The following is a 25,987-nucleotide window of genomic DNA, read 5'->3' as shown; positions in this document are numbered from 1 at the left end:
TATACAGTGAACTCATAAAGTTGAACTCACAGATATAGAGTAGAATGATGGTTACCAGAGGATAACCATGGAAGCTGAAAGAAATGGGGAGCTGATGACCAAACAGTACAAAGTTTCAGATAGATAGGCGGTAAGGTTTTGGGATCTATTGCACATAAGAGCGATTATACTTAATAATAATAATGTATGATACATTTCAAAGTACATATGGTCTCCAACTTACAATTGTTCAAGTTATGATTTTTCAACTTTACATGAGTTTATTGCCTTTTAGCCTTATAATATTTTTGACTTAGATAAGTTGATGAGTTAGATGGACATAACTCCATCAAAAGCTGAGGAGCATCTGTAATAGAGGACATTTTAAATGTTTCACCATGAAGAAGATAGATAAATAAGATGATAAATATATTAATTAGTTTGACCTAGATATTATACATTGTATACATATATCAAGACATCATATTGATTACCTTAAATGCATAAAATTATGATTTGTCAACCAAAAATATTATTAATAGCAAAAATGTACAGTATATCTTTTGTCCATTAAAAACTTTAATATAAAAACCATTGTATACAAACTGCTATCACAACACCATCCATAGAACATTATGACAAAAAGAGATAGCAGACAGTGAAGGAAAACTGGAGGGGAAGGAATTCAAGTTCCTGACTTATTTATTCATTCATAATCATTCTTGACGCCTGTAAGAGCACATGGATAGAGGGCAAATCAAGATGCAGACAGAAGTGAGCAGGCCTTGAAGTTTCCACTGAGAAGACCAGGATCAGAGCAAAGTAGGTCTCTCCAACATTACACACACACACACACACCCTCATCCCATCATCTGGAGAAAGACAAGCCTAGTTAGGAGCTGATCAAAAGGTTACTAAAATTATTATCCAAGAACAACTTCAGGCAGACCAGGGAAATCTGTGAGAAGGCGGTCTTGATCATCAGTACTCATGAAAGAAAAGTGGCATAATGACTTTCTGTCAAATATAAAAGGTATGTGGGGAATAAAGAAAGCACTGACATTTGAAAGAATTAATTAAGAACTAATGTGCTTTTATAGATCTATGGAGTAGAGATGAGGTGATATTTTGAGGCTGAGTTTAAGAGACTCTCAACATCTGCTCTTTCTTCAAAAACTATCTTGGGTGTACGTAACATGCCTAAAGTCCTGCAGATGGTACCCTACAACTCTTAAGCAGGTCTGATTATCTTTTTCTCCAGATGTGACAGGACACCTGCTGAGATCCCACCACAGCCCATTGCCAGGACCTAGATTCCCACAGTTAGAAGAAATCTATGAGCTTCCTGGGAAGGAGGTTGAGTATGCATCCATGGAGACTCAGGCCTTTCATAGAAAGGAAGCTCAGAGGTGAAATGTGATTCTGGATTACTATGCCTTCTAGCTTATCCATGTCATTGTCCCAACTGACATGGAAACTGTGATTCATCTATACCATGAAATACTACTGAGCAATAAACAAGAATAAGTTATTGATACAAACAACAACTTGGACGGATCTGGGTGCTTGTGTTTAAGATATTCCAATGGAAAGGATGCCTGGCTGTGAGGTGGGTTCTCCTGAAGCTTGTTTTTGACCATGCAATAAACTCCTTCCCATGGTGGTAGATGTAGAGTTGAGGAACAAAGTCACAACCATGGCATCAGACTTTGGGTTGAGGGACAGTTTAAGAATGTCAGTCCAAAATACAAATGGAAACCTCCGTTCTTGGACATGACCAACCAGCCACTGAGTCTAGAATTTCATCTAAATCCACACTAACTTCTGAACAAACCTAAATGAATTTTCACTCAGACCATCCAACGGGGTCTCATTGTGCCTAAAACAGATCTTAAACTGGAAGGGATTGTGGAAAAAAAAAACAAAAACAAAAATATGGATTCTTCAGTCTCAGAATGTTCAGCACTGACAACCTAATTTTTACTTCATCAGGCTGCAGCTGAGACCATGCTGTGTTGGGAGCCTGTGTTGGGAAGATGGCATTTCTCTCATTCACTCCTGCATCCTCTGGCACAGATTAAAATTACAGTGCATGTTAGAAACAAACATAGAATACAATCCACATCTCACAGAGTAAATAAGGTCTAATTTGGATTATATGAAAACTACCCAATATATTAACCATAAGCTGTAACAATACTGATGGTTAAATCCGAAACAATGTCTCACAGGCAGTTTTGAATGATACCTTAAAATCATGTGATCTGGGTCTAATATAGTGTTTCCCACATCTGCAGAGCACCTTTAATAAAATATATTCTATCAAGATTTATAGGCAATTTTAGCAAAAACAGTGAAAACTGTAACACATGCAGTAGTGAGCTGTAGTACCTTCCAGTCCTTTTATAATGGACATCAAATAATAGAAACGGGGATTACTCAGAAAACCATAGGCCTGAAACATGTCACCTCAATGAAGAAGAGGTTAAATTGCTACTGCCTCTACTTCTTGTTCAGTTAATAGTGTGTTTGCTATTAAATAAGAAAGAGCTCTTAGTTGGAACTCAGTTACAAGTAATTTGTGCCAGATTAATAGTTTTATCTACAATTTGTTATTTTATACAAAACAGCTTTAAATGGTTGTTTAATTCCTGATGTGAAAGATGGTAATTTGGCAAGAATAATATTACTTCTGTGACAATAAAAAATCACTGGCTAAAGATTCTAAAACATTTTTGTTTTTGCTATATTCATCTCTCTATGGGTACAATTATATATCTCTACTGCGCCATATGAATATAATTTTTTCTTTTAAACATTTTGACTAAATGTTTCAACATAAAAATTAAGATACAAAAGAAGAGCTTATGCTTTTGACTATGATTCTGTAGTGAATTACCACTCCTTCTGAAAACAATTAGATGAGCTGAGTAAATATAAATAAATATGAAAATAAATTGACTTTTCCTAACGAAGAGTTGCAGAGCTAGCTAGGACTTGTGGAACCAATATCCCAGATAGGGGGAAAAACCCACACAGAAATGAACTGACCTTCTACAAGCCATATTTGCTCTCAAGGCATTTGTCAAGGCAACCAGAATACGTATTTCTCATGTCCTGGTGAAAAGGGATACAGATAAAAGTATGTGCCACACCAAGGCATTTGTTAAAATCTTATTGTTTGCAGAGAAAGAAGTAAAATGCTTATCAGCAAGCTGCTGAAAATTAGGGCAGCGTATTCAGCAATCCCACACACACAAATGAGAAGATAAAATTTATTATTCTGGACTCTGCAGGAAGAAAAGGCCTTATTAAAGAGTCAAGGCCCACAGGCCCCACGGATCCTACAACATAGGAACAGGGTCATACAAGGAGTACGTAGAGTCTTGTAAAATCTTAAAATTAGTCTCCAGTCATTCCAGCCTGTGATTGGATTAGATGATTTACTCTTATCCTATTTGCCTTCCAGTAGATAGGACGTATTCTCTCTAAAGGAGGATAACAAAACTTCTACAATTCTTGATACACATTTTTCACTTTTAAAAAAAAAGTATGACACATTTTAATTTAAAAATTCTTAATAAACAGACCAGCACAGAACCCTGTTATTGGAGTTATCAGCCTTAGACTTTCAACTAAATGTGATATTCAAGAATATTCAGAAATTAGATGAGAAATTGTAAAAATTTTATGAGATCTAAAATATAAGAAAATAAATCAAATGGAAACACTAGAAGTGGAAATTTCAATAAGTGAAATTATTAATTCAATAAATTAGTTTAAGAGGGTGGAGTAAGGTGATGGAATAGAAGCCGATACCATTCATATTCCTAACACCAAATTTTAACAACTATCTGCACACAAAAAAGTACTATCACAAGACACAAAAATCAGGTGAGCAATCACAGTACCTAGTTTTAATGTCATATCATTGAAAGAGGCATTGAGGAGGGTCTGAGAGACAGTGTTAATTACTGATACCACCCCTCCCCTATGCTATGTCAGTGGCCATACAGTGAGGAAAGTCTGTGCACTTGGAGGAGGGACAGCATAGTGATGGGTGGACATTACTTTGAACTCAGTGCTGCCCTGTAATAGTGGAGAGTAAGCCTTGCCGGACTCAACAAGTGCCTGTGCACAGAGGGAGCATTTGGACTAGACCTAACCAGGTGGGAATTGCCTATCCCAGTGGTCAGAACTCAAGTTTCTGGGCAAGCCTTGCCATCATGGGCCAAAGTGCTCTGGTGTCCTAGGTAAATGTGAAAGGCAGTTCAGAATGCAAGGACTAAAATTCCTAGTGCTAGGCTGGACTCAGAACCAGAGGACTAAGGTGACATGTGACATGGAGAGACACCAGCTGAGGAGTTAAAGGAGAGCTTACGCCATCCTCCCCCAACCCAAGGCAGTGCAACTCACAGGAACAAAAGTGTTCCCCTTCCTTCTGCTTAGGGGGTGGAGAGTAAAGAGTAAAAAGGACTCTGTCTTGTATCATGGATACTCACTCAGCCACAGTAGGAGAGGGTACTGGGCAGAAGCATTCAAGGCCCTAGCTCCAGATAACATTTCTAGACACACTCTGGGCGAAAAGGAAATCCATTGCTTTTATGAAACAACCCAGTTCTGGCAAGATTCATCACCTGCTATCTAAAGAGCTCTTGGGCACTGAATAACCAGCAACAATCCCCAGGGAGTACACGATGGGCCTTGGGCCCTGAGACGTGCTGGCTTCAGATGTGACCCAGAAGATTCCCAGCAATGGTGGCTATTATAAAAGACTTCCATTTGAGAAAAGCAGAGGGAAAAGTAAGGGGAATTTTTCTTGCTCTTTAGGTACCAGCTTGAACACAGTGGGGCAGTGCAATGAGCAGGCACTTGGATTCCTTGAGTCCAGGCCTGGGCTCCTAGCATTTCTTGGCCTGTCCTGGGCCAGAAGGGAGCCCGCTACCTTGAAGGGTGAGTCCCAGGCTGTGCAGCATTTACCACAAGCTGTCTAAAGAGCTCTTGGGCATTAAGTGAACATTATCAGTGGCCTGGCAGAACTCCACCATGGGCCAGTGGTGGTGATGCCCACCAGATGAAGCTCCTCTACCTGTGAAAAGGGAAAGGAAGAGTGGGAAGGACTTTATATGGGGTCTGACTTTCACCTTAGCTGCAGTAGAATGGAACGTCAGGCAAATTTCTAAGACTTTTGACTCTAATCCCCGACTTTCAGAAACCATCTCTGGAGTCACTGAGAGCCTGGGGAATCTCACTGCCCTGGAGAAAAGAACACAAACCTGGTCTGCTGATTGTGGAGGCCTAGAACTTTGAGTGAACATAGGTGGTAGCCAGGTGGCAGTTACAGCAGGCCTTGGGCAAGACCCAGTGCTGTGCTGGCTTCAGGTCTGATCCAACACAGTCCAGTGCTGCTGGCCACAGAAGTGCCTGCATAACCATACCCTCAGTTCCACCTGGGTCAGTCCAGAAAGAGAAAGACTCTTTTTGTTTAGCAGAAAGTAAAGAAAAGAATAACAGTCTCTTCCTGGTAATCCAGAGAATTATTCCAGATCTTATTAAAGACCACCAAGGCAGGACCTCTACAAGTCTGCAAAAATCTCAGTGATATTGGGCTTGTGGCCCAAGTCCCTGTGAATAGCTGGAAAGCCTTCTCAAGAAGGACAGGCAAAAATAAGTCTGGGCTGTGAAGACTACAAGAAACACCTAACTGTTCAATGGCCAGACAGCAAAGAACACCTATAAGCATCAAGAATATCCAGGAAAATATATGACTTCAATAAATGAAATACATAAGTCAGTGGGGACCAATCTTGGAGAAACAGAGACGTGTGACCTTTCATACAGAGAACTCAAAATAGCTGTTTTGAGGAAACTCAAAGGAATTCCAGATAGCATAGGGAAGGAATTCAGAATCCAATCATATAAATTTAACAAAGAGATTGAAATAATTGAAAAGAATCAAGCAGAAATTCTAGAGTTGCAAAATGTAATTCACATGTTGAAGAATGCATCAGAGTAACTTAATAGCAGAATTAATCAAGCAGAAGAATTGGTGAGGTTAAAGACAGCCTATTTGAAAATACACAGTCAGAAGAGACAAAAGAAAAAATAATAAAAAATGAAGTATGCCTATAAGATGTAAAAAATAGCCTCAAAAGGGTATATCTAATAGATATTGGTCTTAAAGAGAGGCAGAGAAAGAGATACGGATAGAAAGTATATTCAAAGGGATAATATCCAAGAATTTCCCAATCCTAGAGAAAAATATCAACATTCAAATAAAAGAAGGTTATAGAACACCAAGCAGATTTAAATCAAAGACAACTACCTCAAAACATTTACTATTGAATTCCCAAAGGTCAAAGATGAAGAAATTATCCTAAAAGCAGCAAGAGAAAAGAAACAAATAACATACGTGTGAGTCCCAGGACATCTGGCAGCAGACTTTTCAGTGAAAACCTTACAGGCCAAGAGAGAGTGGCATGACATATTTACAGTGCTGAATGAAAAATAAAATCATCATAGAAAAGTATATCCAGCAAGACTATCCTTCAAATATGAAGGATAAGTAAATACTTTCCCAGACAAACAAAAGTTGAGAGATTTCATCAACACCAGACCTGTCCTACAAGAAATGTTAAAGAAAGTTCTTCATTCTAAAAGAAAAGCATGTTAATGAGTAAGAAAAAAAAATCATCTAAAGGTAAAAAACTCACTGGTAATAGTAAGCACACAGTAAAATGCAGAATACAATAACACTGCAATTGTGATGTGTAAAAGTCTTTCTAAGTAGAAACACTAAATAATGAAACACTCACAAATAATAACTATGACAAATTTACAAGACATAGACAGTATAATATGATATAAAGGGAAACAATAGAAAGTTAAAAAGCAGAGAAATAAAGCTAAGTGTAGAGTTTTTATTAATTTTCCTTTTGTGTGTTTGTTTATGCAATCGGTATTAAGTTGTCATCAATTTAAAATACTAGATTATAAGATAATATTTGCAAACCTCATGATAACTTCAAATTGAAAATCACACAACAGATACCCTGAAAATACAAACCAAAAACTTAAATCATAACACCACAGAAAACTAACTTCATGGAAAGAAGACAGTAAAAAAGGAAGAGAAGACCACAAAACAATTAGAAAACAAATAACAAAATGGTAGGTGTAAGTCTCCCATCCAAGTATTAACCAAGCCTGACCCTGTTTAGCTTCTAAATCAGGTGAGATTGGGTGCATTCAGGGTCACATGGCTGTAGAGTTAAGTCTCTATTTATCAATAACAACCTTGAATGTAAATGGAATAAGCTTTCCGATCAAAAGACACAGAATGGCTGAATGGATAAAAAAGTAAAACCCCATGATCTATTGCCTGTAAGAAACACACTCTTATAAAGATACACATAGACTGAAAATAAGGGATGGAAAAAGATATTACATGCCAATGGGAATTTTTAAAAAGCAAGCAGGAGTAGCTATATGTATGTCTAACAATATAGATTTCAAGACAAAAACTGTAAGAAGAGATAAACAAGGTCATTATATAATATTAAAGGAGTCAATCCAGCAACAGGATATAATATATGCACTTAATTCTAGAGTACCCAAATAGAAAAAGCATATGTTATTACAGCTAAAGAGAGAGATAGACCTCAATACAATCACGGCTGGAGACTTAACACCCCACTTTTAGCACCGGACAGACCTCCCAGACAGAATATCAACAAAGAAACATTGGACTTAACCTGTGCTGTAGGACAAGTAGGCTTAATAGATATTTATAGAACACTTTATCCAAAATCTGCAGAATACACATTCCTTGCCTCAGCCCATGGATCGTTCTCAGGAACAGGCCATAAGTTAAGTCACAAAACAAGTCTTTAAACATTCAAAAAATTGAAGTAATATCAAGCATCTTCTTTCATCACAATGGAATAAAACTACAAACCAATAACAGGAGGAATTTTGAAATCTATTCAAACACATGGAAATTAAATAATATGCTCCTGAATGACCAGTGCATCAATAAAGAAATTAAGAAGGAAATTGAAAGATATATTGAGACAATTACAATGGAAACACAATATACCAAAACATATGGGATACAGCAACAGCAGTACTAAGAGGAAAGTTTATAGCTCCAAGTGCCTATATCAAAAAGAGGAAAAACTTCAAATAAATGACTTAAGGATGCTTCTTACAAAACTAGAAAAGAAATAGCAAACTAAACCCAAAATTAGTAGAAAAAAAGGAATAATAAAGATCAGAGAATGTAAATGAAATTGAAATTAAGAAAAAAATACAAAAGATCAATGAAACAAGAAGTTTTTGTTTTGAAAAGATATACAAAACTGACAAATCTCTGGCCTGACTAAGAGAGAAGATCCAAATAAATACATTTAGAAATGGAAAAGAGGACATTACAGTTGACATTGCAGAAATCTCAAGGGTCATCAGTGCTGCTATGAACAACTACATGCCAATAAATTGTAAAATCTAGAAGAAATGGACAAATTTCTGAACACATGCAACCTACCAAAATTGAACCATGAACAAATCAAAAAACTGAACATATCAATAATAAGTAATGAGATCAAAGCTGTACTAATAAAGTCTCACAGTTAAAAAAAAAAAAAAAAAAAGCCCAGGATCTGATGACTTCAATGTTGAATTCTACCAAACATTTAAAGAAGAACTAAAACCCATACTACTCAGACTATTCCAAAAAACTGAGGAGGAGGGAATACCTCCAAACTCATTCTACAAAGCTAGTATTACCCTGATACCAAGACCAGACAAAGAAACATTTAAAAAATGAAAACTGCAGGCCAATATATCTGATGAATATTGAGACAAAAATCTCTAGCAAAATATAAGCAAACTGAAAAATGATACATTAGAAAGGTAATTCATCATGACCATGTTGGATTTATCCCTGCAATGCAAGGATGGTTTGACATACACAAATCGATCAGTGTGATATATCATATCAACTAAAGGGTTAAACCATACTAAAGGGTAAAAACCATATAACCACTTCAATTGATTCTGAAAAAGTATTTGATAAAATTCAACATACTTCATGATAAAAACTCTCAAAAAACTGCATATAAAAGCAATATACCTCCATATAATAAAAGCAATATTTGACAAACACACATCTAGTATCATAGAAATGGGGAAGAATTGAAAGTGTTTCTACTAAGATCTGGAACATGACAAGGATGCCCACTTTCATAACTGTTATTCAACATAGTACCTAAAGATTCCACCCTAAAACTATTAAAACTGATACACAAATTCAATAAACTTGCAGGATACAAAATTAATGTACAAAAATCAGTAGCATTTCTATATGCCAAGAGTGAACAATCTGGCAAAGAAATAAAAAAGTAATCCCATTTACAATAGCCACACATAAAAATAAATACCTATGAAATCACCAAAGAAGTGAAAGATCTCTACAATTAAGACTATAAAACACGGATAAAAGAAATTAAAAAGGACACCAAAAACGGACAGATATTTCATTTTCATGGATTGGAAGAATCAATACTGTTAAAATGTTCACACTACCCAAAGAAATCTACAGATTCAATGCAATCTCTTTCAAAATACCAATGACATTCTTCACAGAAACTGAAAAAATATTCTAAAATGTATATGCAACCACAAAGACCCAGAATTGCCAAAGCTATCTTAAGCAAAAAGAACAGAACAGGAGGAATCATGTTACTGACTTTGAATTATACTATAATGCTATAGTAACCAAAACAACATGATAGTAGCATAAAAGCAGACACTTAAACAAATGGAATAGAATAGAGATCCCAGTAACAAATCTACACACCCCCAGAGAACTAATTTCCAACAAAGGTGCCAAAAATACACACTGGAGAAAGGACAGTCTTTTCAATAATGATACTGGGAAACTGCATATCCATATGCAGAGTAATGAAACTAGATCTTTATCTCTCATCATATACAAAAATCAAATCAAAGTGGCTTAAAAATTTAAATCTGAGACCTCAAACTATAAAACCACTTCAAGAAAACATTGGAGAAACTCTTCAGATTATTGATCTGGGAAAAAATGTTTTGAGTAATACCCCACAAGCACAGACAACCAAAGCAGAAATGGACATATGGGATCACATCAAGTTGAAAAGCTTCTGCACAGCAAAGGAAGCAATCAACAAAGTAAAGAGGCTACCCACAGAATGGGAGAAAGTATCTTCAAACTACCCATCTGACAAGGGTTCAATCACTAGGATATATAAGAAGTTCAAACAACTCTATAGGTAAAAATCTAATAGTCTGATAAAAAATGGGCAAAAGATTTTAATAGATATTTCTCAGAAGAAGACACACAAATGGAAAACAGGCATATGAAAAGGTGCCCAACATTATTGACCATCAGAGAAATGCAAATCAAAACGACAATGAGATATCACCTCACCCAGTTAAAATGGCTTCTATTCAAAAGACAGATAACAACAAATGCTAGAGGGGATATGGAGAAAAGAGAACCCTCATACATTGTTGGTGGGAATGTACATTAATATGACCACAATGAACAACAGTTTGGACATTACTCAAAAACGTATAAATGGAGCTGCTGTATGATCCAGCAATTCCAGCAATCCCACTGCAGGGTATCTCAGTATATCGAAGAGATAGCTACACTCCCATGTTTGTTTTAGTGCTTTTCACTATAGTCAAAATTTGTAAGCAACCTAAGTGTCTGTCAACAGATGAACGGATAAAGAAAATGTGGTACATATAAACAATGGAGTACTATTCAGCTATAAAAAAGCATGAGATCCTGTTATTTGTAACGACATGGATGGAACTGGAGGTCGTTATGTTAAGTGAATGCACAGAAAGACAGCACAGAAAGACAAGTATTACATCGTCTCACTTATTTGTGGGATATAAAAATCAAAACAATTGAACACATGGAGATAAAGAGTAGAAGGATAGTTACCAGAGGCTGGTGTGGGTAGTGGTGCTTGAGAGGAAGTGCAGACAATGAGCACAAAAAATAGTTTGAACGAATAAATAATATGTAGTATTTGATATCACAACAGGGTGACTAAAGTCAAACTAATTTAATTTTACATTTAAAACTAACTAAAAGGGCATAAATGGATGGTTTGTAACATAAAAGATAAATGGTCAAGTGAACAGATACCCCATTTTCCAAGGTGTGATTATTACTGACTGCATTCCTGCATCAAAATATCTCATGTACCCCATAAATACATACACCTACTATGTACCCAAAAAATTATAAAAAATATGCAAAATGCATAAATAAATCAGTTTAACTACAGATAGGACATGGTGAAAAAAAGACGATTCATAAATGGGAAGAGAGAGCTGTAAATAAAATATACAGATTACAACCCAGAGGACAAAAATAAATGGAAAAAGCATTAAAAGAAAAAGTAAAGTTTACTAGAACATGACATAGTGTAAAAAGCTATATACATCTTTATTTGGAGGTCTTAAGAAGGGAAAAAATGAAGGTCAAAGCTATATCTAAAGAGATAGTGACTAAAATTTTTCTAAAAGTAATGAAAGACAGGAAGCCATGCTTTAAAAATGGTCCGAATATCAAACAGTAGAAATAAAAAGACACCATCTAGACACATAATTGGATGACTGCTGATAATAAAAAAGTAAGAGAAGACATAAAAACAAGAAAAAGAAAACACACGTTAACCTCAAAGAGCATCATCAGACTCACAGCTGACTTCTCAACAGAAATGGTGGAAGTTGAAAGTCAATTTAACAGCATTTTGAAAGTACTGAAATAAAATGAATTTTCAACCTAGAATACTCTAGCTAATGAAAGAAACTTTAAAAGTGAGGTTAAAACAAAAACATTTCAATCCCACAAAAATACAAAATTCATTGTCAACATACTCACACTGAAACGTATACTAAAGAGAACTCTTAATCTACCAAGATACATGTTGGTACTAGAAGGAATAGATGTCATCTAAAAACATATGATATCTGTAATTATAAAAAAAACTAAAATAGAAAATGAAACATACTAATCATTATTTCTGGAAAAATAAAAATCCTCTATCCAGCTCAGGCTCCCCACCCCTGCCCCCATGCACATGTGTTGGTACATAGAAATTATATATTTTAAAAGATAAACATACCATCCTCCAATTTATTTTAACTTACTTTAGGGTATGAAGTAAAGACAAAAATAGCTCATCAAACATATGGATAAATATTTTGCATTGTTTTGTCTTACACTTATATTTCTGGCAACTAGCAAACACTTTCAAAATACCATGCTGCTAAGAGTTTAGAAAAATGAACTGAAAATATTTATTGCATGAATTAAAATTAAAATGTTAAGCTGTTTTTAAAATGAACTATTAACTATGATTAACAATATCAGTAATATATCAAGTATTTTGCTATTTTAGACAGGACATTTGAAAATATTTGTATGGTGAATATTTTTAATATTTTTCCTTAGGATTATATTGGGCACTCATTTTAGTGTAAAACATTCAACCCCACCACCAACCATGTAATGATATTAACTTCATAATGCCCTGGAGAGAATAATAGATCATTTTTCTGAAGCACAATAGACTAAATTCAATGTGCCTTTTCCTGTACACAAAGGAACAATGTAATAACCTGAAATCTCCTTTCTTTAAATATTTTTGTTTAAGCCTTTCTTCATATAAAATTTTCTTAAATAGATTAGGAAGAAATGTCTATGTCCAACCTACGGAGAAGAAAGAAAACAGTAGTGGGATTTCATCAGAAGGCATAATTTAATCAAGGTTGTAATTTCGTTTCACCATGAAAACATGATCTTACCACAATTTTATAAATGTTCATAAATACGCATGTTCACCATATGCACCACCTACATATGGAAGCACCCTGCTATGGTTGAGGCAGCAGGGAATGTGAATTCATATACGGCAGTTCCTCTGTCATAAGCATCCAATACATGAGGGAGTAGCCTTAGTCCCAGGTCCAATTAGACAATTGAAAATTCCCATTTGTAGGACTGATGGAGTGCTAGCAGCGTATAGTATTGAAGAAACAAAGGATATGTGAAACCCTTTGAGCAGTCACTGTCTTCGGTTTACTTATGTATCTATTTCATTATATTTAAAATAATCCAGATAAATTTCAGGCAGACCCTGAAACCCTTCTAAAATCAGTTGAATTCCAGTGTATTTTATGAGTAGTTAGAGAGTCTCATTGATCACATTAAATATTTGACAATAATCCTTTTATATATCAAAGATGAAAAGATCTCATTTTGACTCTCAAAACCAGAAGCATTATAAGAAAGTAGATTATCTTTTAAAAACACTTCATTTAGATACACTGAAATGAATTAGGTTATATGCTTCAGATATACTAGGTTATTCAAAAATTGATCATTCCAAGTGCTCAGTTTGTTTACGTTTTCTCAATTGGGTTGTATATTTACTTTGTAGATATTTACATTTTTAAAAAATCAGAGGCTAAAATGTTACAATTTAAAAATAGATCTTTTGCATTTGATGTTGGCAATAATTATTGCCATTAATTATTAATCTTTAAAAAGGTAATTTCCACTATTTAATTATATACAGTATTTCAATTACAGCAGTGTAGTAACTGGTAAAAAATGTGCTTAAGCAAGTTCTGCTTTAAGTTCTGGTTTTAGTGATTCATTGCTAAATACAATAGAATGCAAAGCAGTTCTTATTCTTCAGGTTAAAATTGTTGACATTTTTATTTGATGGAAAAATATTTATCATAAACACTACTATAATGAAATGTTATTTATTAAAGCTTCTTTTATTCACGAAAGGGCAAAATCATTTGCTGGTTCACTTTGTTCCAAGAACGTGCTGGAGTGCTAAATGAAAATGTGCAGTTCAGCTCCAAGTAGCTTGTACATTACAAATCAAAATGTTAAGCTGTGAGGTTAAAATGAACCAGATAAGCAAATAACACTTTCCCTGATGCCAACATCTCTTTTTATACAGCACATGCAGAGAGACATATCTTTAAATGTTCTTTCTCCTTTATTTTAGAGGCTCTCAGATGCTTAGACGTAGGCACTCTAATTATTTTGCATGATAACCCTCAGAAAGGAAAAAATTCTGGCACTGTTGGTAGTCCTAGGAGTGCAGGTTCCAATAATGGTTTTTGTAAAAAAGATGATTGTATCTAGTCCAGTCCCTTTTTTGTTTTCCAGATTAAAGGCCATGAGAAAGGTAGTCTATTTTTAGGTTTTCAATAGACTTAGCAGTAGACAGAGGAGCCCATGAGAAAACACTAACAATGGGCCCTGAGAACTCCTAGATTTCTCTAAAATTGATCTGACCCTATAGAATCTCTTAAGCCAAGGTCTCTACTGTCTCAAGAGAAAGGGGTAGGGTGGTGAGAATCCAGGTCATTACATCCTTCACTACAAAAGTGGCTTCTTAGGTTTGCTTCATTGGTTCCATGTGGGACAGGGCAACATGTAGCTGTAACACCAAAAATCCAACCAGACTTTGGAAAACATCTTACCTCTTAAAATACACGCCTGTGAATGGTAATTTGGTAGTATCTATGTATACAAGCAAAACACTGTTTTTAATCGTGTCAATAATGCTATTTAAATTTAACAATGGATTTACAGTCATAAAAACTTAAGTCCTACTCTTATAGAAAACAACAATTAGTGGCAAAAAGGATGTATTTAGATTTATTCCACCATGGCCCAAAGTTTTTGTTTTGTTCTGTTTTATCTTTTAAATGTCAAGTATAGACGCTACTCATTGTAATATAATTTATGTTATTTATTTAGTGAGTTCACAGTTGTCATGGGAAAGGATCAAGAGAAAATAAGGTTGCCAAATATGTTTTAGATAATATAGAATGCTGGAATATGATAAGAGGCTTATAAACAAACTTTTCTTAAAATATTAAAGAAAAAGGAAAATATGTCTTATTCATCTCTGTATCCTCAGCATCTAGCAGAGTGACGATTAAGGCCTCAGTAAAGTGTGTGCTTGTGTGTGTGTATGTGTGCATGTGTGTAGACAGAGAAATACATAGTCATGCATCACATAACAGCATTTTGGTGAACGACGAACTGTGTATATGATGGTGGGCCCATAAGATTATAATACTGTATTTCTACTGTACTTTTTCTATGTTTAAATACACAAATATCTACCATTGTATATTTACAATTGCCCACAGTATTCACTACAGTAGCATGCTACACAGGTTTGTAGCCTAGGAGAAATAGGCTATTCCATATAGCCTAGGTATGTAGTAAGCTCTGCCATCTAGGTTTGTGTAAGTACACTCCGTGATGTTCGTGCAATGATGAAATTGCCTAATGATGCCTTTCTCAGGACATATTTGATGTATGACTGTACGATCATATAGAAAGATTTAGGAGGCCTACTTAGAAACATACTTTTAAATAAGATTGCCTTCCAAGTCATTCATTGCAAATCTAACCATTTTATAGGGACACTGATATATTCACAAACAAATCCTGTGGTCCTTTATGGGTTACTCTATACTATTCAATAATAATTTGTGTTTCACACTCAGAAGCAGTCTCCCACTCTTTATTGCTTGTTATTTCCTGTTATTACATGTATGTGTATATGTGTGTTTACACATATACACATATATGTATGTTGTATACACATATAAATTATATTCCTGTACATATTGGGCTGTAGATAAAATTAAAGAAGACCCAACTCTGCTTGTCAAACTGCAACTACCACAAAAGAACATTCATTTAAAGTGAAACCTCAATGTGACTCAGGGCATGCAGCTTCACTCTACCTTAGAATGAAAGGGATCTTTACGTAAAAAGATACTCATGCTGTCATAAATGGCGAAGATGATTGTACATAAATCATGATATGCTCTCTGTTCTTCACTTCATGTACACTATGTCTATTGTGTCATCCCTCCATTGTATTTTGGGGGGTTCATATTGGTGTATGATCAGCTACTTGAATGAACAGTGTATTAAATTAAAGAGGTCGAGCATAGCAACTGACAACAGACCAATTCAATCATTTGTGCATTCATTTATTTCACTCATCTATTCAAAAACACGTAGTCAGTGCTATTATACTACTTCTGTGAAAATGAAAATTACAGTGTATTATGAACTATGATCCTGGTATGCAAATTGTGTTATTTCTCCACTATCATTTAGAGATGAAATGCACTAAAAATATAGCAGAGTATCTGAACACTTTTCATAATCTTGATTTGTAAAAACTCTATTGTCAATGAAGTAGAATGAAAAAAGGTTTTTTAAATCCCTCATGCCACACACAATGGGACATCATGTACTATGCACTCTCAACTTACTTTCCAAATATCCTCACTCCAAAGAAGTCTCTGGCTTTCTTTAGTTCAGTAAGCATTCCTGAGAAATACTTGTATCTGTCCTCTTTCAACTCTAACTACTCCTCTCATAGTGTAATGGAATAAAAGCCCTTCTTTAAGAATTCTGGCACGGTACTACTTGAACTGAAACACATTAATAACTGGTTATATAAATCCTATAAAAATGAGCATTATAGAGTGAGTAGTTGACTGAAAGTTAAGTTTATTGAATAATGGTGGGTAAATTATTTTTGTAACATAAGAAATAATATGGTACTCATTATATTGTATAAGTGCAACATTATCACGACTGGCATCATTATATAAATATATGCTAAAAATTTAGCCAAGTACAGTATTATGAAAGTATGAAATACATTAATTATGTCAATTATCAATCATAGTATTTATGGCACTCTAATTCAGTTACAAACTCACACAGTTTTGAAAATCCTCTGGTTTCCTTAAAAAAGTTTACTGTCTAGATCTGGAAACAGACCTCTACCAACCTGCAAGACAGAATATAACAAGCTCTTTGCTTGTATTTATACTTGGGACATCTGGAGAAATGAAGGAAACTTTAAAGGAGACGGTCATAGTGGATTTAACTAGGCACTAACCAGGATTTAGTGTCTGAAGAACATTTTTACAGAAACAAAAAAGGTAGAAGTTATTCTAGACAGAGGGAACTTTGCCAGAAAATATAACAAAAATGAAAAGCGTACGCATGTGCCATTCATCTATTGATTCAATTATTCATTTACTAATATTCAACAAATATCTACTGAATGGATAATATTTAGGTGATAATTTTTGTAATGGCATTACATATATGTAAAGAAATTATTCCTTCAACCTCAATGTCAATAGGTTTTGGACACAATCTTGTCAGCGCAAATGCATATATATGCTTAGTAAGTATCATGACAAATTTGTTAAGATTTGGCACCAGCTAATCGATGTCTTTTGGGATGCATGAATGAGAGCTCCTCTCAAATACCAAGGGACACTACAATAATTAGAAAATCAAAATTTCAGATAAAACTAAAACAAATACACTTGTCTAGAAATTTTACATAACATTGATAAGATGTAGTATAAACCTAACATGTCTTAGCATGACTTCTTTTTAATAAAGACATTTTATTACCAGCTTACAAATGTTCAAAAGTTTGGAATGATAACTTTTTATTTATAAATTATAAGCTCATGAATAGTTCTAAAAAAATATAATCTTGAACTTTGTTCATAAAAACAAACTTTTTTTTTCTTTTTACATGTACTAGATGTATATTTAAGAATACAAAAGGAAGTCATTTTGAGATCATCCTGCTCAAGACAAGTAGCTTACCTCTTGCTCTGCTTCAAAACTGATAGAATTTTAACAGACTACTCTTTCAAATTCTATCCCCATTATGGGGACAGTTGTTTATGTTCCGATGCTATATTTTTAAAATTCAAGAAATAAATAACTGAAGAAAATGAATTTATGAATCTTATTAAAAGATTATTGATTGTATCTTAGAAACCACAGGAATTAAGTAAAAACAGTGTAGACTTTACTCTCAGGTAGATGTAGTACCTGATAGTGAAGGGATTTGATATACTTCAAATCCTGCCTTCCCACAAAGCAATTTTGTGATTTTCATAAATTTCATCTTTCTCGGATTGTTAAAATGTGATAATACTTCAGTTTCAAGGTAGATGTTAAGATAACAATGAAAAATAGCTTTCTTTTTCAAAGTTTCTTGCATAGCACCAAGTGTACGTTAAATTCTCATAAATATTGGCCCATTTTCTCTCTTTTCTTTTTTCACAATAGGTCCTGTTTCAGGTAAATTTCAACTCTTGATAGTATTTGTTTGACATAATTACTCATGGTGACTTTTTCGACATATTTCAAAATCTAACAGCAAACTACAGACAGAATATAATTAATGAATATCTGATTCATTTCATTTCACTGTCATTTCTCAAAGAGAATGCAGTGTGCTAGATAAAGCTATCAAGGCATATTTTTTAATTAATGTTTTAATTAGCATCTCTAATTTTATATGTAACACTGTGTCCACGTGTCATCTAGTGTCTCTCAAGAAGTCATTATTCTATGACACTGCTATATTTCTAAAAAGACAGATAAAATATACATTAATATTAATAGGATATTACGTACAGTTTAGTTACAATAGTAGATCAAGTTCTGAAACTATTTCTTTCTTATCCTATTAAAATTAAACAACTTTCAGGAGGGTCATTTAGATTTTTTAAACATTTAGATACAGCACTTAATTTGCTAAATAGTTTATGAAACCACATGGTTTTGAATTAATACATTTTCAATGCTCTTGCCTTTAATTTTCAGTTTCCCAAATAAATGGTGTCTTTCCCTAAATGTATTTTTTGCATCATAAAGTTATTTCGGTAATACTAATGTTCTCAAAAATTAGGTCTATATTTGTGCTGATTAAAAAGACACAGTCATGATATTATATCCCTGATCAAAATATTCTCAAATCTCTTAAAATATTGAGGTGTCAACGCCTCTGGAAGGGTTAGAAATAGAAAACATGAGGAGTAAGATAGCTCTAAATCAACTCTTCATTATAACTAGATAGAAACAAATTCCCAATTAAATTTGGGTTGAATCAAACCAGTTTTAATATTTTTGGGGGGGGGGAGTATAGGGTATAATTAGGTGAAAAGGCAAAGATTTTACTTTGAGCTGTCTCCTCTCAACCTCATTTTTAATGAGAACCAAATAATCATGGTGGGGTTTCCATAGGCATTAAAGAGGTCAATAACACTGGTTTCAAATGAGTCCAGACAATTCAATTTCTAAAGTCAAAGTGCACATTAGAATTTGATTTCATAAACTATATGGCAATGATGGTTTTGGAAAAATGAAAATTTAATAGTTTATTATATTTTCCCTTTACCTGACATTATTTTCAAAAATACAACAATCATATTTTCATAAAATATACAGTTCCTAATTTTATAGTTCTAGCTACTGCTAAGTATTGCTCATAAATCTATCTTTAGTTATATATCTATATTAACTTTAAGCACTGATAGTTACAATATTTACTATTGAACAAATGTGTGCGTATTTTTATTTTTGTTCCAATACATACGTAGATCAGAAAAGAGAAATTATTTCAGTTTTCAGCTGCTAAATATAATGCTGATCATCTGAACTGCCATAAATAATCCTGGCAATTAAACATACAGGCATAAAAATATAACAGACTATTTCAAAAAATACATGTTTAAAAGTATTTTTAATTCAGTGGGGTTAAAATCAGTGCATCTTAAAGGGGGTTATTATATTTCAATGCAAATGTAATTATGTTTTTCACAGGGTACGCTCATAGCATTTGACTAGATGATCAGATACGTTTATTACTTTGAAATCATAAAAGAAAAATTAAAAATAATGATTGCCATTGTTTCTATCTTTCATCTACAATTAGGAAACAGCAATTTTTCTAAGCTTAGTTATTACAGTGAAGTTTTTAATAACATCTAGTTCACAAAAGTATTGATAGACACAGCCATCCAAATATTGAAAAATAGCCAATCTAACTTCCAGATTCCTTACCAATTAAAATGATGTAATAGTTTATAAACATAAGTTGTTGTTTTTTAATATTTATTTAGCTTTGGTTTCCTAAATGAGGATGTTGAAACAGGTAATTTTCAGTCCTATAGATGGCTGTAGTTCTCCATGGAGCATAAGTTAGAAAGTTAGTTTGAAATGTGTGTATAGAATAAGACATTAAAATTTCCTCTAATGAGAAGGAATAAAATGATTGCTTCTGTTACTTCTTCTTAATACAAAGTATGAATTGATTAAGGTTATTTTATATGAAAAGTTATTTGGCCTCTTACTGGTTGAATAACTAAAATAGCTATAAAATTCATATAGAACTTTAACTCTGTCATGGACTTATTTATACATTTTTATCTTGATCTTTTGGAAATAAGTGCAACAGAAAAATAAATTATATAACAATTACAAGATTTTAAAGATTATAAGTAATGAAAATCTAGTCCAACTCATATATCTTTCAGAATGACCGGTAAGCAAGAAAATTGAAATTGATCTTATTGGTTTTTTTTCCCCCTTAAACATTTAAGGAGGATATTTTATGGACAATAGTGTCCAGGTGAATAAAAGTAGGCGTTATAAATGTAATTTTAAATAGCAAACCCAACACAATGAAAAAGATTTCAGCATTTTAACATCTCCGCCCACCCTTACTCTCAATGTCTAATTTAGAGTTTTACCAAAAAACACCCCCAAACCAAAAATACCCTCCAGTAAACCTTTTTGTTAAAGAATTTGTAATATTCTTGGTGTTGTGATCATGTACTGTGAAAGGAAAGGCAGAAATTATTATGAGCCCTGAGAGGCGGTGTTTTATTAAAACTGAAAAAGTTTTACAAGTCTGTCTTTTTTTTTTTTTTTTTTTTAATTAAACAACTAAAGCTTCCTTCTGTCTCCTCCTACTCCTTTGGCTTGGTGCTTACTCCTTAAGCAACTTGCTGCATTTTATAGCTATGGAATTTCACTGGGAAGGACCTCCCTAAGAAGCCATGTGAACAGGGATACACCATAGTGGATACACCATAGTGAATGCAGGCAGACAAGATAAGAGATCCCTTTCCTCAGCTCTCCTAAACCCTCGATGCCTTGCCAGTATACTCCTGTCTCTAGTCACAAAAGGCAGCTGAGTTCACAGCTGGAACAACAAGTTGTGCAGTGAATCCCAGTGATTTAACTAAGTAGCAAACCGGGTCATGGGCTTCATTGGCTTCATTGGAATCTCGGTTGCCAGGCGAACTAGGAATCACTAGCCTGGGTCGGGCAACACGGATAAAAGTGTTTCTGTTTCTTGACAGAGAATGAAAATGACGCAGAATGTAATCGATCGGTAGAATACTGATCACTTTACTTCCTTCGTGCCCCTACTTTAAGTGCCAGAGAGCTAAGGCCTCACTTATATGCACCCAGGTGCCCCCGAGATCTCCATTTTCCCCAAATGCATAAAAGGCTAACAGCGGCCACATTCCCCAGCACCACGGCGTGGCTACAGCGCCTTTGTTTACCATATAAGTCACACCGGGGGTTCACTCCTCGCCCTCTCCCCTGCTTTAAAGCCGAGTGCGGTGGAAGACTGAGAAGCACCCCCAAACTCCTGCTCAGCCCGAGTCAAGCACCGAAACCTTCACAGATTTTTTTTCCTGAGCCTTGAAGAGAAACCATACAGCCAGAACCTTTTGAACTCGTAACCCCCCAGGGATGTCCGCCTCCCAGAAGAGAGCCGGCTTCCCAGGCAGCTTAGGAAACTTAACCGAGATCCCAGAAAGAAGGCGAGGTGTAGCTCCGGTCGAACGGAGCTCCGAGGCGACATCCTCTTTACCTGCAAAGTTGCAATCCTCGGGCTGAAGTGATGGGATCCGGGGACCGACGGCGCGGGTGCCGTGCGGGGTGAGAGCACGCCCGGCAAATTCCGATGGAATTCCCTTAGTCGCTGCCGAGTTTTGGAGCATTCCAAGGAAAAGGAACGAAGCTGGAGCCCACGCAGCTGGCACCGAACTGGGCGGAGTGAGGATGCTCTGAAAGCGAAGCCATGGGAGGCGGGGGAGGGGCAGCCCGGGAGGGGGAGGTAAGCGCCAGGGGAGGAGAACCTCTCCCACCCCCGCCCTCACCGATCCCTCTGGATAAAGTTAAGAGTTCCCACGGCTGATAGAGGATGAGCCCAGAGAAAGGCACCCCGCCTTCCGTCCCTGGCGGCTGCCCGGCTCGGGGTCCGCACAGACCGCGCTGGAAAGGGATAGTCCGGGAAGATGCGCGTCCCACGCACCACACTGCTTGGAGGTGGAGGAGACCCGCGCGCTGGCAGGAGCTGACGCTCTGTCCCCAACTCGTCCGCCTCGAATAACTTCCACCTACCGGGGCCAACTACTTGAGGTCAGCCAGTGGGCAGGGGAGCTCACTACCAGCCAGCCGTCATCCAGCCAGGTCGGTGGCGAGAATCTACCCTGTGGCCCTGGATGCAAGCCAGACACACCTCCAGTCTTAGGGCGGTCTCCGCAGGCGTGTTGGACTTCAGTGCGCTCCGACACCTAGCTTTTGAATGCCCTGCTCCTAGCCTGGTCAACAAGCACCCATGCAGCCCGCCACCCGACTGGAAGAAAGTAGCCCCCTGCAACTCTCAAAGCTTCTCCCACTCCCGCTTCTCTGGGCGCCTGGCACCCCCTCTCCTGTCCTCAAGGTGTCAGACTTCCCTTGCAAGAGCTGAAGGATGTGGCTTGCCACTAGTGTCAACAATCGAAACAGTCGCAATGAATAAATGATGAGCCACAGCGTTCCAACCACCCCCACCCAGTTTGGTGTTTCCAAAAGGCATAGGAAATCAGCAAGTTTCCACCAAATATACCAAAACCCTAAGACGCGAGCCAGCCTAAGGGTGCAAAGTTCTGCGGCCGCAGGTAGTGTGCGCGTGTGCAAGTGTGTGTGTGTGTTACTGGTACCAGCTTACTGAGTGCGATTTCAAGATAAAGGTTATCTCTTGTCCAATCTCTTTAGTGTTCACACATGAAAATAAGATTAAAGTACAGAGAGGAATACACACACAGAAACCACACATACATGCTATTGGCAAAGTTGGCAATAACTCTTGCTGTAACTGCAACACGGTGATTCCCAGCTTGTCACTCAGAAAGGCTTAATTGGTTATGACCCAATGACCCAGAGACAGACAGAGTTCATGTGTAAGATAGAGAGTGGAGCCCCTGAGGAATCCTAGCTGGCAACTACCCTCCTGGAGACTCTGTTTCTACCGGATTTCCGTTGTTTTCTGAAAGCCCTGAGATTAGCTGCTGGTCTCTGATTGTATTCCAGCAGATGCCTGATTCCAATTTACGCAAAAGATTAGGAGCAACCGTTTTCTCCTGTCCCAACTACGTTGTTACACCTGGGAAGCTGTGATGTGTCGACTGCAAGGAGGACCAGTTTCTTCCCATGGAATATTCCCAAGGAACATAAACCAACAAACTGGCATCCATATTCAGACTCTAAAGCACAAAATTAAAGAATTTCCTTTTTTATCTTCCCCTACCCACTTCAGAGTTCACATGAGTTGAGGTTTTTGTAAGTAGTTTTCACATGAGTGAAGAGGATATTACCAGAGATCACTCTGGGGTAACTGTGCATGCTGCGTTTTTTTGTGTGTGTGTGTGTGTGTGTTTTTTTTTTTAAGTCACTTTTCTTATTTGTTAATTTATCTTTCTCCCTGCCTAACTGCTCCTGTATGGGTTTATTCCCAGCTCAGCTAGACCCCTATTCTAAACTTCTGAGAGCACTACCTCTAGTCCTTCCCAAAATACTAAGATACATTGAGATAAGCCTGGTTTCTGCAATGCTTCTGCAGTAAACAAAAGAGAGAACAACAAAAAGGTTTTTTTCCTTTCCTGAAACTCTTTTTACTCTTTACTTCAAGAAGAATACATGGACATGTTTAAACAGTTCTTTACTTTCCTTAACATTAGATGATGGCTTTTAAAAATATGCAAAATGTATCTCTCACTAGATAAGGTAATAACATTATAATAAATTCAAGTCCACTTTCTAACAAGGAGAGGAGATGATAAACATATATATGGAAATCTATTTTATTTAATGTAACTATAAGTATTTTTGTGACATTTATTGACAATGTTTCTTCTCAGCCTAAAAAACAAAATTCTACATACTGTGTTTGAGTTTATATCTTTGAGATAAACCCCTGGTAGATAGAATTCCACATACTGTGATAAGTATAGGTCTTTATAATGCATATTAAAATACATGCAAGAGAAAAGCTGATCAGTGACAAACTTGTCCATTGTTTAGAAGTGATGAACTTTACTTTGCATCCTTAGCATCTGTACCAAGTTAAATGCTCCTACCCCTCTAAGGATTTGTTCTTTACAGCAAATGTTATCTCTGTCATGATGTCAGCAAAGAGATATTTTACCATTTTTTTCTAATTTGTTATTTTTTCCCATAAAAAGGTGCCTATGAAACTGCAATAAATACATAACAGAAAAGAACACCAAGGAGAGCATTATAGATGTCAGCCATCTGAGCAGGCTGTATTCCCACAGAAAGAAGAATTTGTATTGATCACTGAGACTCCTTTTCAACAGTTTCATGTGATTATTATTACTGGTTTCATGACTCCTACAAAATGATTAGCAATTACAGGAAAATTACTTGAAATCTGTTTAAACAATCTGGTGAATTGCATATACTACAGTCATTAGCAATCCAAAGAGTTTATTTTTAACAATTTAAACATATGAGTTTGGCAGCATTCCACAAACCTGCACTGCACATAAAATGTACTTCATTGAAGTCAAAGAAATTTACAATAAAATGTTATATGCTATCTAGAATTTATTTTTAGTACCTTGTTAAACAAAACAAGAAAGCACTCTTGTTTCCAAATTAGCAAGAGACAAATGACCCAAGAAATGATAGCAGTAAAATAATTTTGTGTAACGTCTATTTATAGCTAAAGTATATTGTAGAATTGGGATCACAATTATTTTAGGAATACAATTTTCAATTTACTTCTAAAGATTCTTGTTCTGTTTAGGAATTGATAATGTAACATGTATGAAGCACTTTGTTTCAAAGCTGTTGTACCTCAGACATAGAGACAAAGTCACAGAGACAAGTATTTGGAGAATTTATTCATGCACATGTGTCACCATCAGCATTTTTATGTGCCAGTAATGAATGCATCTGTGTATGATGTCATCGTGAAGTATATGATAATGGCCTTTCTGATGCTAAGATAAATTAAGAAATAGGTTAGCATTGTCTTTGATGCCCATGTAACCTGTCTTCCACCTTCGTGACCAAGACTTTACCTCCTACTGCACAAGGGCTCGCCCAAAGTCACTGAAGGGCCTCTACCTCAGCTTAACTTTTGGATCTGGCTCCTGCCCCAGGTTTTAGAATCCACTTTTTGTCATCAATGTAATGAGTCTCCAATCTAACCTATATGACGGTGCTATACACACAGCTTTTACCTGCCTATTTTTTGAAAAATTTAACATTTTCTAAGTTATCAGAATTTTATTCAAAAATGTTAATTTTAATGAATCACTACATTTTTCTGTGAAATACTTAAGTATTTTTCAGGTCTTGAAAATGTAATTGTTTTTATACTGTTACTCCCTACTGGTTTACTTTTGTTGAAAGCCGTTATACAAGCATGTTTGTCTGTATCTCTGATTATGTCCTCAAAATAGATTCCTAGTAACACAGCCATGTGTCATGATGCAGGAATATTTTAAAGTACATGCTGTATGTCATAAGGGAGCTTGTTGCATTGAGCCCTCATCAACATGGGACGTCCTTAAGGTCCTTTTTCTTCCTTTTTTTATTTTGGCTGACTTCCTACTTGAAAGAAAATGGTATCTCAAATAATGAGTTGTGTTACTAGAAACGGTGGCTTTTATATTTTGTATGCTTTGCTATTTGTTTCTTTTTGTGAGGTTACACACTTTTTCAATACTTATGGGGGTTTTGTTACTT

At 35.7% G+C, this 25,987-nt stretch overlaps 1 protein-coding gene across 7 annotated transcripts in view; it reads right to left on the bottom strand.

Moving 5' to 3' along the window:
* The window catches only part of TRPC4 (transient receptor potential cation channel subfamily C member 4), a 219,028-nt gene extending 195,446 nt beyond the window's left edge, over positions 1 to 23,582 (bottom strand). For 3 of the 7 annotated variants that reach the window (XM_033234646.1, XM_033234678.1, XM_033234685.1), the window contains exon 1: positions 21,819 to 23,582. The gene's annotated coding sequence lies outside the window, so the exon portion shown is untranslated. The remainder of the gene's footprint in view (positions 1 to 21,818) is intronic. The other 4 variants (XM_033234691.1, XM_033234697.1, XM_033234652.1 and 1 more) reach the window with 3 other exon arrangements.
* Between the last annotated feature and the right edge of the window lie 2,405 nt (positions 23,583 to 25,987).

This window comes from Trachypithecus francoisi, unplaced genomic scaffold, assembly GCF_009764315.1.
Source record: "Trachypithecus francoisi isolate TF-2019V2 unplaced genomic scaffold, Tfra_2.0 Contig01461, whole genome shotgun sequence".
NCBI lineage: Eukaryota > Metazoa > Chordata > Mammalia > Primates > Cercopithecidae > Trachypithecus > Trachypithecus francoisi.
Note: the sequence above shows the minus strand (reverse complement) of the source record. Positions and strands in the feature narration are given on the sequence as shown.